Consider the following 12,601-nt stretch of genomic DNA (forward strand, 5'->3'; position numbering starts at 1 on the left):
GAAAACTGTTTCTCTTGCCAAATCCTACTTCCTTGAGACATCTTAAAAAATTTTTTTTCTTGCCGTTGTTGAAACCATTTGTTTCTTAACTCAGCGATTAGATTCTGGCTGTTGGATGATAAAGGGGTCTTGTGATTTAATTAGGACCTTAATGCACACCTCTCCTACCCTTTGCTCCCGGTAGCACGTGGGTTTCCAGGCACTGTGGAATCTTCCCAGGAAGGAGAAGAGCCCTGTGGAGCTGGCTCAGAGACCTCCACAGAGCAGGGACGGGCTGGACAAGCCCAGTGGTGGCCCAGTAGCTTAGTGACCAGTGTTTTTGGACAAAGGTGCATGATGCCACCCGGCTCTGAGACACAGGTGCGCTGCCGCCTCGGGGCAGCCCCTAAGGAAGGAAGCAAAGCAGGAATCCTGTTTTTTTCTGTCAAAGGTTATTTCTCCGTCACACTCTCTTCCTCCCTTCCCCCCACTTCCACTGCCAACTTGTACATTTATGTATGTGAAGGCATGAAAAGTATACAAATCAAGTCACATTTAAGTACATCTTTATTTTTTTAAGCATATCTTTAATAAGCATCTTTGTTAAAAAGATTTTAATGAAATCATGTTTTAGAAAATCTGGGGTTAAAGGTACGGATCTGTGTGAGGCAGTGACACTGTCAGGTGGGGGAATGTGATTAAACTACTGTGACAGCTGGTGAGCACGGGGCCTGGCCTCTCCTGAGAAGTAGTATCCTTGACCCACGGTCAAGGCCTAGAATTCCCAGAAACCTCCGCGCTTTCTCTGTCAGACAGCAGGCCTTCACAGGCCCAGGCTGGGCCACGGGGCAGACCAGGCTGTGGTCTCCCGACAGCTTCGTCTGAGGAGGTTTCTGGCCCGAGTTGGAACATGGACCCGCGGCCCCGTGCTTCTCCTTGCGTGGCGCTCCTGTGTGGCTTGGCTGAGAGCACGTGGAAGCCCCTCCCCGGCAGGTAATCACTTGCTGCCAGGCTGCACGACAGAGCTCTTCTCCACCCTTCTCTGTTCCAGACGTCTGCCCCCACCACCCTACACAGCACATCCTGCTTCTCTACTGCTGGGGGAAAATCTGTTTCTTGGCACTTAGCTTTCTTGGAACAGCTGGATGTTGTTGTTGTTTTTTTTTTCCTTTGATTTAATAACCCTCCCTCCATTTCCTGTTCCCTATTTTATGCCCAGAGTTCTGACTCCAAATGGCCCACTTTCACTTACGGATACCTTTGGATATCGGGGTGGTGTTCCAGGAGACAGTCATTTACTGATACGGAGACATTCTCTAGCAAGGGTTCAAAGTGCCACGGGGGAGGAAATCTAGACTCGTAAGACTCTCACTCTTGAGTTAGATTAGCAAATGGCTTCCATTCATAATTAAACTAGTGTCTCCCATTTTCTCAAGATACATGTTACAGAGTGCCGATTGGCCTCTTCTTTGAAGACTTCATTATTTGTAGATACTTGGATGTCCCTCCAGATTCTACTGACAATTGTCTTACTTTTTACTTCTGTTGAGAGAAGTCCAATAATAGCAGTAGCAACCAAAGAAAGCCTCACATTTATTGAGCACTTGCTATATACTAGGGAGTGTTTTAAGTGCTTTTCCCAGTCATACTGCATTTCTTTCTGACAATAATCCTATGAGGTGGGTGTTGTTACGTAAGAGCGAAGGAAACTAAAGCCTAGAAGGTTAACTTGGCCAGAGTAATGCCTCTAGAAGTTTAGAGGAGCCAGAACTGAACCATGCCGTGGACTCCAAAGCTTCCCAGTCTGCCTCCCCACAGTTATTTTAAAGGACAAAGCATCAAAATAGCTTTCTTCTTTCAGGATCTTAATCTGGAAGAGAGAAAGAGCTCCCAGGGAACTTGACTGATCTTCAGGGTTTTTCTTACTCGTTGTAATTCCTCTGCAGGCATACATACCTCAGAGATATTGTGGTTTGTTTTCAGACCAGCTTAATAAAGTGAGTTGTAACCTTTTGGGGGTAGAGGGTCTTGCCTTCAATTTGTTTAAAAAAAAAGCAACATCTGTGAGGCAAAGTAAAGCTAAGCACAATAAAACAAAATATGCCTGTATTTTAAGTGGCTTCTAGATATAGCTTTTCATGATCCAATGATGCTTGCCAAGGAAAATCTTATTATGTAGCCGCTCTTTCCCCGAGCCCTTGTGCCCTCCGGGACACAGATGTTTTGCTTTTTATTAAACTTACTTATGATCATGTAATATTGCTGACATAATAATGGCTTTTGAAACAAAAGACAAATTGGCCTTTTAGCAGTAAACATTCTTAATTTTCTCTTGTATGGTTGGATGGGGTCGTGATGGTCTCAGAATAATTACATTCAACAGCCACGTGCCAAGTACTGTTCTAAGCCGCTGGAGTGAATGAAACAGACATGATCCCTGCCCTCGCGTAGCCCAAAGCCCAGGTGGCCGGCTATACCTAAATCTTGCTGTTTACTCCTGAGCTCCAAACATAAAGCAGAACTTGGTGTGGTGAGTGGCTTTTTGCAAGGATGAAGCATGGAAGTCTGGCAGACCTGCAGGACAAAGCATAGACACACCTGTAGTTTTAGGAGACATGACCAGTACCATGGGGGCAAATGAGTCTCCAGTGGCCCTTCGCCAAAGCCATTTAGCATCAACAAAAATGGGTTTGCAGGAAATGAAGATCTATTCTGCCCACTTCCTCCTCCAAGAGCCTGAGAGTGATAATAGAAAAACGATACTACAGAGAAGTGTTTTGATAGTTTGTTAATACTCACTTCTTCCACCTTCTATTGAGCCATTCCCCACAATTCTGTAGGTTCCTGGTGGCCTCCAGTACTCATCAGCTCACATCATGCTCCTTCTTAACACAGACTCTGAACCTGTACTTAAAGAGGTACAAATACATTTAAAGCTACTTCAACTCTACCAGGTATATTTTTTGCAAAACACACAAAGGTCTGAGGAGCTCCCCCTGCTGACTTATTAGCACACAGCCCTAGCTCTGTCATAGCAGCAACTGAAATAAAGTTAAAGACTGCCTACTATGAGCCAGGCACTTTCCCATACATTATTATCTCCTTTAATCATTGTGACAACCCTGGGAAGTAGATGATGCATTTCCAATCTGCACGGATGAAAACCGAGGTTCAGAGAAGTTGTCACTTGCCCACCGTAACACAGGAGAGGTAGTAGACCTAGAACTTTAACCCAGGTCTGTCTGCCTGACTCATAATAAATAGCTCTATTCTGTCTTCAGTACCTGAGTTCATGTTAGGAGTATCTGCAAAAATGTTCTTAAGCTTATGATATTTTTCTGCATGTTTGAGGCTCATAAAAGGGAAATGAGAAGCCCTGGCACTTGACATCTTCCTGGTAATTACTGGAAGAACAAAAAACTTCTGAGGGATTGGGGCCTGGGTAATGGAGGGTATTAGTTATCTGGCCTGCCTAATCTTTTTGACTTTCATCCTAATGAGCATCTGCTCCCAGCAGATGGTGGGCCTGATGTACTTAATTTAATAGTTTGATTAAAAGCAATGGGAAGTGTCAGGATTTTCTTGCTCTTAGCCACAGGTTGAGGCCTGGTCAAGTGTCCTGGGCTAGCGATGGCTTTGTACCCAACCATTCTAACTTCTCTTAAGATATCTTTTTTGATCCAGTGGGCAACACAAATTCTGAACCTGTACTTAAAAAGGCATAAATACATTTAAAGCTACTGCAACTCTACCAAGTATATTTTAAGAGTGTTTAGGAGTATATTCTTCAGTTTTCACATACTTGTGAATTTCTCAAATTTCCTTCTGTTATTGATTTCTTATGTATTTCCATTGTCCAGGCATCCTTCTGTTTGTTGCCTGTGCGGGTAAGACAGAGCTACCTCTTTTGCAAGAATTTACTTTTTTTTACTTTATTTTTAGGTAATATTTTGCATTATTCATCTCTTAAAAACACGAGTGCTCTCCCTGGCCGATGTGGCTCAGTGGCTTGAGTGCTGGCCTGTGAGGCCACCCGTTCGATTCTCTGCGAGGGCACATACCTGGGTTGCAGGCCAGGTCCCAGTTGGGGTGGGTAAGAGGCAACTGATTGATGTTTCTCTCACACATCAATATTTCTCTCCCTCTCGTTGTCCCTCCCTTCTCCTCTCTCTGAAATAAATAAAATCTTTTAAACAAACAAACCAGTCCTCTATAGATGTTCCCCACTTCTCTGGTACATTAGGAAATTACCTCCAGGAGCTCTGCCTAGTCTAATTTGGCCAACTGGGTGGGCATCTGGGGCCTTGGGACTTGCTAACTTTGAGGCATTAGCCTGATTTTTTAACCTGATATCATATGTCTCTAATACAACAAATTACTTAATTACTGTATACCAGATCTTCACTTGAATTTGGCAAACCTGGGAAAGATGAATAGTAGTTAATACTGTTAAAGGGCATCATGGTATACTTAAATGAGTATGAACTAAAACGAATAATTCTGGTGTTGGACCCTTTATCTGCATGTTCTGTACCTCTCTGTTATCCAGTTGGTAGGCAAATAAAGTGAGTGGCACATTCCAACTCAACATCAATTAAGATGGCTGTTTATAAACCCCAGATAAATGGACAATTAGTGATGGTGGTACTAGCGAGTGCTGCTCTAATAATTAACCCAATTACCTTTCATTCTGCTCCAGTGATGAAAGTGAAGGTGATAAGGGGGCTGGCTTGGTTGCCTGGGAGACAGAGAAGTAAATGTAGCACTTCTCACAGAGAACTCAGCCTTCCCAGATGCCTTAGAGCACTCAGGGCTTTTTGCTTACTTGGTGACTGCCAGTCACTGGAGCATCCACGTTCTCTGCCCGCACCCTCTACTATGTCTGCATATACCATGTACCACAAACCACTAGTGAGAGGCGTGTTTTTTGAGAACCTGGGGCCCCGTTTCTAAGCTGAATTGCCTGTGCTTCTTTGGCTTTTCTAGAGGAAAATATTGGGCCTCTTGTATTTCTGTTCCTTTTATATTATGGGATTAAGTTTTTCTGTGCCCTTGTCATTGCCCCCCACCCCCCAGAAATTTCCTCTTGATCCTTCCCCAGGAAGCTGTACACCTGCAGCCTTCCTGTACTGCCGCTTTGAAATGGATGTAGCACTTTCTAACGGCTTAGCATTTTCCAGGGCTCTTGGGTCTTATAAAAGAATTAAATGGTTCTGCCCTAGGGAGTTTAGAGTCCAGCCAGGGAGTGGCCTGCTCTCTGGGTTTTGTTTTGGCCCTGTCACTAAATAATTCCCTAGATACTTTAACTGTCAATTCTGATAGATTAGCTAAGGGGTTGCAGCTCAAACCTGGGCATGGACCAAGGATCTCTGTCTTTTGGTACAGTTTGAAGAAACTCCGAATGTGTCCCTGTTCATCTTTCAGGCGGCTCTGTGAGCACGAGGGAGTAGAGCGCCAGGAGGACAGCTGCCCTTGCAGTATAGTCAGCTTGAGAGGCAGTGTAGCAAGGAGTTTGTGCTCTGGAGCCAGACTGCCTAGTTCAAATAATCATTCTGGTAACTTCCTAGCAATATAATTTTGGTTCATTTATTTTACCTTTTCTGAGACTCAGTTTTTTCCATCTGTAAAATGGGAATGAAAACAGTTTCTAGCTCAGAGGATTATTTAGAGGTATAAATTAGCTAATATATGTGAAACACTTAGCATAGTATTTTTTTGGCACACAAGTGTTCAGTTGATGTTAGCTGTTATTGTTATTATGGTTGTTGTTATAACTTTGGGGAACCAGTATGAGTAAGAGCTGTGCCAGTCTCCTAACCGATTATAACATCACTGATTTCTCACTGTTCTGCCTTGCTCCCCAGGGTCCCAGGCAGGGCTTTCTCCCCTTTACTATGGTCAGTGAGTTGACAAAACTGAGAGCTTGTGTTCTATGACACCAGCAGATGGTAACCTGAAGGTCCTTGTGTTTGATAGTTTGACCAGCTGACGTGTCCACCGTTGCCTCCGTGTCACTTCAGGTGGGAAGAGTAGAGGAGTCACAAGAGTTTGCATTTGAAAAACCCATTTTCACCCTGGCTGGAGTGACTCAGTGTATTGAGTGCCGGCCTGCGAACCAAAGGGTCTAGTGGTTCGATTCCCAGTCAGGGCACATGCCTGGGTTGTGGGTCAGGTCCCCAGTTGGGGGTGCACGAGAGGCAACCACACATGATGTTTCTCTCTTTCTCCCTCCCTTCCCCTCTCTCTAAAAATAAATAAATAAAATTTAATAAAATGAGAACGTAACACTCAAAAAAATAAAGAAAAACCATTTTCTGTCCCCCATCAGAACCTATGCTGATGAAATAAGCATCTACTTAGAAGAACAAGTGCAACTATGTAACCATGGCAACATGGGATTCTCAAAGTGTAGTTCGTAGACCAATATCATCAGCATCATTTGGGAACTTGTTACAAATGCAGATTGTGCCTCCTACCCCAGCCCCACTGACTCAGGAACTCTGATTGTGGGGCCCAGGAATCTGTGTTTTAAAGAGGCCTGGTACACTTAAAATTTGGGAACCACTGGTCTAGATGAACTCATTAAGCTAGGAACAGAGGCAGAGGGATGGGAGGAGCTGACTTAGTGACACATTAAGGGGTTATACATACCAGCAATCCACAATGTGTTCGTGCTGGTACGCTCCCGGTGTATAACTCTCCATGATCTGGAGTTATTGGTAATGGGAAAATGAGTGAATCTGTAATCACCTACAGAGGTTTTAGTTGGCATGTCAGCCATTTTGGTTCAAGAAGCATTTACTGAACTCCTGCTGTTTACATGGTTTATTGTTAGGTATATAATAGTACCCAGATGAATAAGACGTGACCTCTGCTCCCCATAAGCTTACCATCTACTGAACAAAACCATTATGCTTATAAGCAGTTATAGGACAATGGGTATTGTGCCAAATGGTAAAGCAGAAGTATAAACACAAAGCTGGCTGTGAGCGCTCAATCCTACACTATTTCTGCAGCGGAAAATAGAAGGCCATTAAGCTTTGGTGCTAGGTAAACACATTCTTGTCAGCTCTGCTGGGATTTTCATTCCAAGGAGAAATTGACTTAAAACCTTTCTTCTGACTTCTTAGCCAGTTTCGCATGTGTTCCTTTTCTTCCTGAAGAAGAAAAGTTAACATCAACACATCTGTATTGAGATCCCTTGTACTTTGTTTTCTGTACTCCAGGGCTTCCCTAGACCTAGAGTGATCTCAAAGCTTATTAAGTCCGGTGGTTTTGTGCTCCTTAGAGGTACTAATCATTTTGAAGGTGCCAGCTGACGATGCCCTCTAATCTATAAGTAGTCACTGCAATGCCAGAACCCTTACACTTGTCCCTACTTAGTTTATGCTTAGTCTGAGCTTTGACATGTTTTACAACTCTCAGAACAAATGCTACAACAATATTGAAATCTCCAGGGGAAATGTAAAGAAAGAAAAAGCCACGTGTGAGGTCAAAACCCCTCTTTTTTCTAGTGGAGACAGCAGCCAATCTCTACTTTCTTTAAATTAGAAATCTTCTACAAACTCTGGAAAGACTCGGAATAGTCCTCCTTGCTGCCTTATCTACTCTTATCAGTTTTTATCTAAGTGATCAATATGAAGCTAACCCTCTACCTCCTTCTTTTTTAGATTCTGAGCTCACATTAACTTTTCTTTCCCTTTCCCTGTTCATGTCCTCAAGCAGCCTCGTTTATTCTAAACAGGCTGGAAATGCCATGGGACCTGGCAGACAGCACCTCTCACCCTCTCCACCAAAGCAGAGCCAACCTGTGGGTGTTAATTTTCTTTCTTTAACACCTGCTGATCCACAAGGCCAACTCTTCCCAAGGTCATTGTGCCACTCAGCTGAAAGCCGAGAGCAAGGATGGCTATCTTAGTATAACCCATGATGTGGAAAGAGGCACCTGCAGTGGGGTGACCAGGGACCTCTTCGAGTGTTGAGATTCTATAGGGTGTTTCTTGTGGCCAGGAGTTGAGTGTCATTGCAGAGCTAGATGTCCTGTAACCATATTATAGGGCTTCTGAGATGAGCTGTGTGCCATGCAGAAGTGGCCCAGCGTCATTCCCGCTGTCCTGAGCTGTGGAGCTCTGTTCTTTGGGGCTGCCTAGCAAACAGACTCACGATTTTCACTCTTGTGTCTCATGGCTGGCAAAACATGAGTCCCCCCCCCCCCCGCTCCCCCCAAACAAAAATTTCTATCTAAGCAGAGAATTAAACTGGTCTAGGCTACAAAGGAATAGAAGAAAAGCTGGGTAGGAAGTAAAAGGTCGATGTTCCCGGTGGGAGCAGGGAGGGGGGCTGTCCTGTGCTCCATTCCTATGTGAAGAAAATACATAATTTATTTTCATACATAAATCTGGCTAGAAAGATGAATTCTCTTCAGAATCCTGCCGTATTGCCAATGGTTACTTTTGGTAATACGTGCTGATTTTCCTAACAGCAAGATTTCACAAATCTCTTTGTTACCGTTTCCCTTAGACTAGGAACACAAGTGAAAAGACTGACATGAAAATATCCCCAGTCACTCCTGCCTGTTGACGTGAAATTTTACCTAAGCACATAGCTCAGAGATGATGACAGTTCTATAGCAGCACTGAAAATTATCCAGAACATTGCCCCTCGTGCTGAGCTGGTAAAAGGGGTTGTGGAAGGAAAGATCTAGGTAACTCAAGCTTAGATTTGACCGTGAACTACTGTTAGATCACATTTGCAAAGTGCAGTGGCTATGGAAGATGGTGTTTCTAATGTACTCAAACAAACAAACAAAAAGCCCTCATAAACCCAAGAGCACTTTCTGTATGCCAAGGACTGTTCTGAACATGTCTCCCATTATTATTCACTTAATCTTCACAACATTTCAGTGATGTCCTGTTGTTACTCCTTTTTACAAATGAGGAAACAGGCATAGAGAGATGAAGTAATTTCCCAAGGCCAGCTAGAACTTGACAGGGTAGGAATTGGAACTCAGTCAGTCTAGCTTTAAATTGATACTTTTCAAACAGAGCCATCATGGGGTATGGGGGATTCCTTACTGGTAGAAGAGGCTGAAATTTGAACTCTGGCTTTACTTTAAGAAAAGCAAAAATAATTTCTTCTGTTCACAAGATTGCTACTGGGGAGGGGGCCACAAAGTCTCTTATATTCTTATTGCAGCTTCTTTCCCCTGGAAAGAGGACCCTGTAGAAGAAATTGCATTCCCAAACATTGAATCCTGAAGATATAATTACACTGTTGCCATCCCATTGGGAAGACGGCTGAGGCGGTGATTACATTCCAAACAAAGCTGTTCTGGTATAATTGTACTGTGCTGTTCTGATCAGCCTGGGGAAGGCAGGCCTCTGGTCTCCATCCTTATTTGTTTTTTGAGATGGAATCTGAATAGCATTGAATTAATAGGCAAGACCCAGGCACAGGGAAGTCAGCCAAAAGTGCCAACAGGACATTAACTTGCTACTGGCATTTTCCTCCTGAAGTTTTCCAGACCTTTTTACGTATCAACAGATTGGAGGGGAGAGCCCATTTGAGAAACTGTATTTCGCTAATGAAGGGTTAGAGACCCTTGCTAATAGGCTGTCCCCCAAAGCCTTCGTTGGTCTTTAAGCATAGAGGAGAAATAGTTGGCCAGCAGTGTATTTCTTTTTTCCATCGGCAGGTTTTGATCTATCAAAAGGTGGCCCTTCCCCTTCAGATCTTTCCCTAAGACTTCTAGCACATATATCTTTTTCATGTATGTAGCTTCCAGTTGTGGATCAAAAAGTCCCTGTATGGTTCTATTGAAATAATAAGAATGACTTTTGAAATTTGAACAGTAACCTCTAGATCTGGACTGGAAGAAGAAATAAAACTTACTTGTTTTTGTTTTCTGACTCAGAGAGCAGAAAACTGCCCGTAGCCTCATTGAACTAGAGCAGAGAATGGCGAAATATCCACGTTATCAGGTTGAGGGTTGCACACACCCCTTGGAAGTGGTGTAGCCTTGGCCATTGTATCAGTTAGCTTTTGCTGCCTCACAAGTTTACTGGCTTATGATAGTATTTATCGTTCCTCACAATTCTGTGCATCCAGTATACAGAAAATCTGGTCTGGGCCAACTTGGCTATGCTCTGTGGTCAGTTGATGGCTTGGCTGGAATAATAGGCAGAAAAATAACCTGCCAAAAATCTCCACATACTGCTCTCTGGAGCATATGAATATGTTACTTTATGTGGCAAAAGGAATTTTGCAGGTGGGATTAAGGTTATAGATTTTGAGATTGGGAGATCATCCTGAATTATCTGAGTGAACTCTTACCAGTCTACTCACATGAAACCTTAAAAGTGGATGAGAGCCCTGGCTGGGAGACTCACTGGGTTGGAACATTGTCCCGTACACCAAAAGGTTACAGGTTCGATTACCAGTAAGGGCACATACCTATGTTCCAGGTTTGATCCCAGGTCAGGGTGCATCCAGGACGCAGCCAGTTGATGTTTCTCTCTCACATCAATGTCTGTCTCTCTTAAATCAAATAAGGAAAAAAACATCATCAGGTGAGGTTTTTTGTTTGTTTGTTTTTTAAGTGGAAGAGAAAGGCAAAAGGATCATTTAAAGGGATGCAGTGATAAAATATGGGAATGGCCCTCAGCTAATAGCCGACAAGGAATTGAGGACCTCAATCCTACAACTGTAAGGAACTGAATTCTGCCAGCAACCTAAATGAGCAAGGAAGCATATTCTCCTCTAGAGCCTCCAAAAAGGAACACAGCTCTGCCACCATCTTGTTTTTGACCCCTTGAGATCCGTGTCGGACTTCTGACCTGAGGAACTAAATGCTTGTAAATTTATGTTCATCCACTAGTTTGTGGTAACTTGTTATGATAGCCAGAGGAAACTAGTACAGATGGCTTCATGCACATATTGGCAGGCTGGTTGGCTGCACGCAGGATGACTTGTCTTTTCTAGTCAGTAAGCTCACTTGTGCTTCTTCACATAGTATCTTACGGTTCCAAAGAGAAACAAGAGAGGCCAGACCCCAGTGTACAAGAACTTTTCAAATCTCTGCATATGTCATAACTAAGCAGATTTTTGAGATCTGGGGTAGCCTGGTAGCTCACGCTAAACGAATTGCTTTTTAAAGTGCCCTTACATATACACGAAAGGAAAGTTTCAGCACACCAAGGGATATAGATGTATAGATTTGGAACTTTGGAGGAATAGCTTAGATCATTATTTGTATTATTCGAGAGACATGCATTTAGAAATTATATCCAAACAGGAAGCAGGGTCCTCATTTTCACACGCAGTATTTCGTAGAAACTGCCTTTTCTCTTTCTGTGAGTGTTTTCTAGGATGTAGCCCTCTATGTCTGTGTGCTGGAGGGTAAAAAGATGTGCAAAAGAGCCCTGTGGGTGGGTGGGCCCCCTGGGGCCACATGTATTTCTGTGTAGGCGTAAGACTGACAGAATTAACTGTGCGAGCACTTAATAAACTGGCTGTAAGTGAACCTGTACCCGTGGCATCATTTAAAATCCATAGCTCCTTTAACAGAAGCAACTTGGAAGAAAATTTCTTGAAAATTAACTCATTAAGATCTTTGTGGCACTTTATGATTTCTTATACCAATGGTTGGGAGAAGCTAGAATTCAGTTCTTCTTAAGCATAAGACTTTGATTTTGCTTGGCCTTGTTGATGATATTGGTTAAAAACTATTCTGTGGGCCCTGGCCAGCTAGCTCAGTTGGTTAGAGCGTCATCCCAATACGCCATGATTGCAGGTTTGATCCCCAGTCAGGGCACATACAAGAATCAACCAATTGGTGTGCGGGTGGAGAATCAACCAATGAATGCATAATAAATGAAACAACAAATTGATTTCTCTCTGTCTCCCTTCCTCCCTCCTGCCTCCCTCCCTCCCTCCCTTCCTTCCTACTACCCTCTCTCTAAAGTCAATACATTAAAAAAAAAATTTTTTTAAACTATTTTATGAGCTTCACGTGTGAATGCATGAATTGGACCTCAGGGCACATAGAGACAAATTTAATATTTACCAGTTATTCTTTTAGGACTACCTTGATGTTCTTTCACAGCCATCTCAGTGACTGGTGGGATGCAACCTCTACTGTTGAGTCTGGGATATTGCAGTGGGTAGTTGTATTCAAAATGTGATAGCCTGTGTATAAGAAAGATGTATACTTATCATTGGAGATAAAAGCCGGCTTCGATGAGAACCTTATCATCCAACTCAACCTGGTACCCAGTGGGTTAGTATGCTTATGAAACATTTCTTTGCCCTGCCTTGAAGCTTAGCCAAGATTCATGAAATGACCATGAGGCAGAAAGGGAGCTGCTGCCACAGCTTGTAATATGTGTGTGGCCATGTTTGCCACTGGGAAGTGAAGAGAAGGGAACTGCTCAGTCGAGTCTGGGGTGGAGGAAATGTGTATTCCACTCCCAAGAGGAGCTTGAGCAGTGGTGTGCCTTGGGAGGGAAGAATGGAGCCGAGAATGGAAATGTACAGACTGTTTAATCTCAAGAGGCAGAGGATATCCACAAATAAAACTAGAGCTTATCTTTTATTACCTGATAAGAGGTTAAAGTGTGTGGTG

The 12,601-nt window shown here is 43.3% G+C and overlaps 1 protein-coding gene across 6 annotated transcripts in view; it reads left to right on the plus strand.

The window, feature by feature from the left end:
- The window catches only part of AMBRA1 (autophagy and beclin 1 regulator 1), a 170,488-nt gene that overhangs the window by 87,865 nt on the left and 70,022 nt on the right, over positions 1–12,601 (plus strand). The gene's annotated exons all lie outside the window — the stretch shown is intronic.

Source organism: Furipterus horrens, unplaced genomic scaffold (assembly GCF_987537825.1).
Source record: "Furipterus horrens unplaced genomic scaffold, mFurHor1.1.pri manual_scaffold_2, whole genome shotgun sequence".
NCBI classification, from domain to species: Eukaryota; Metazoa; Chordata; class Mammalia; order Chiroptera; family Furipteridae; genus Furipterus; species Furipterus horrens.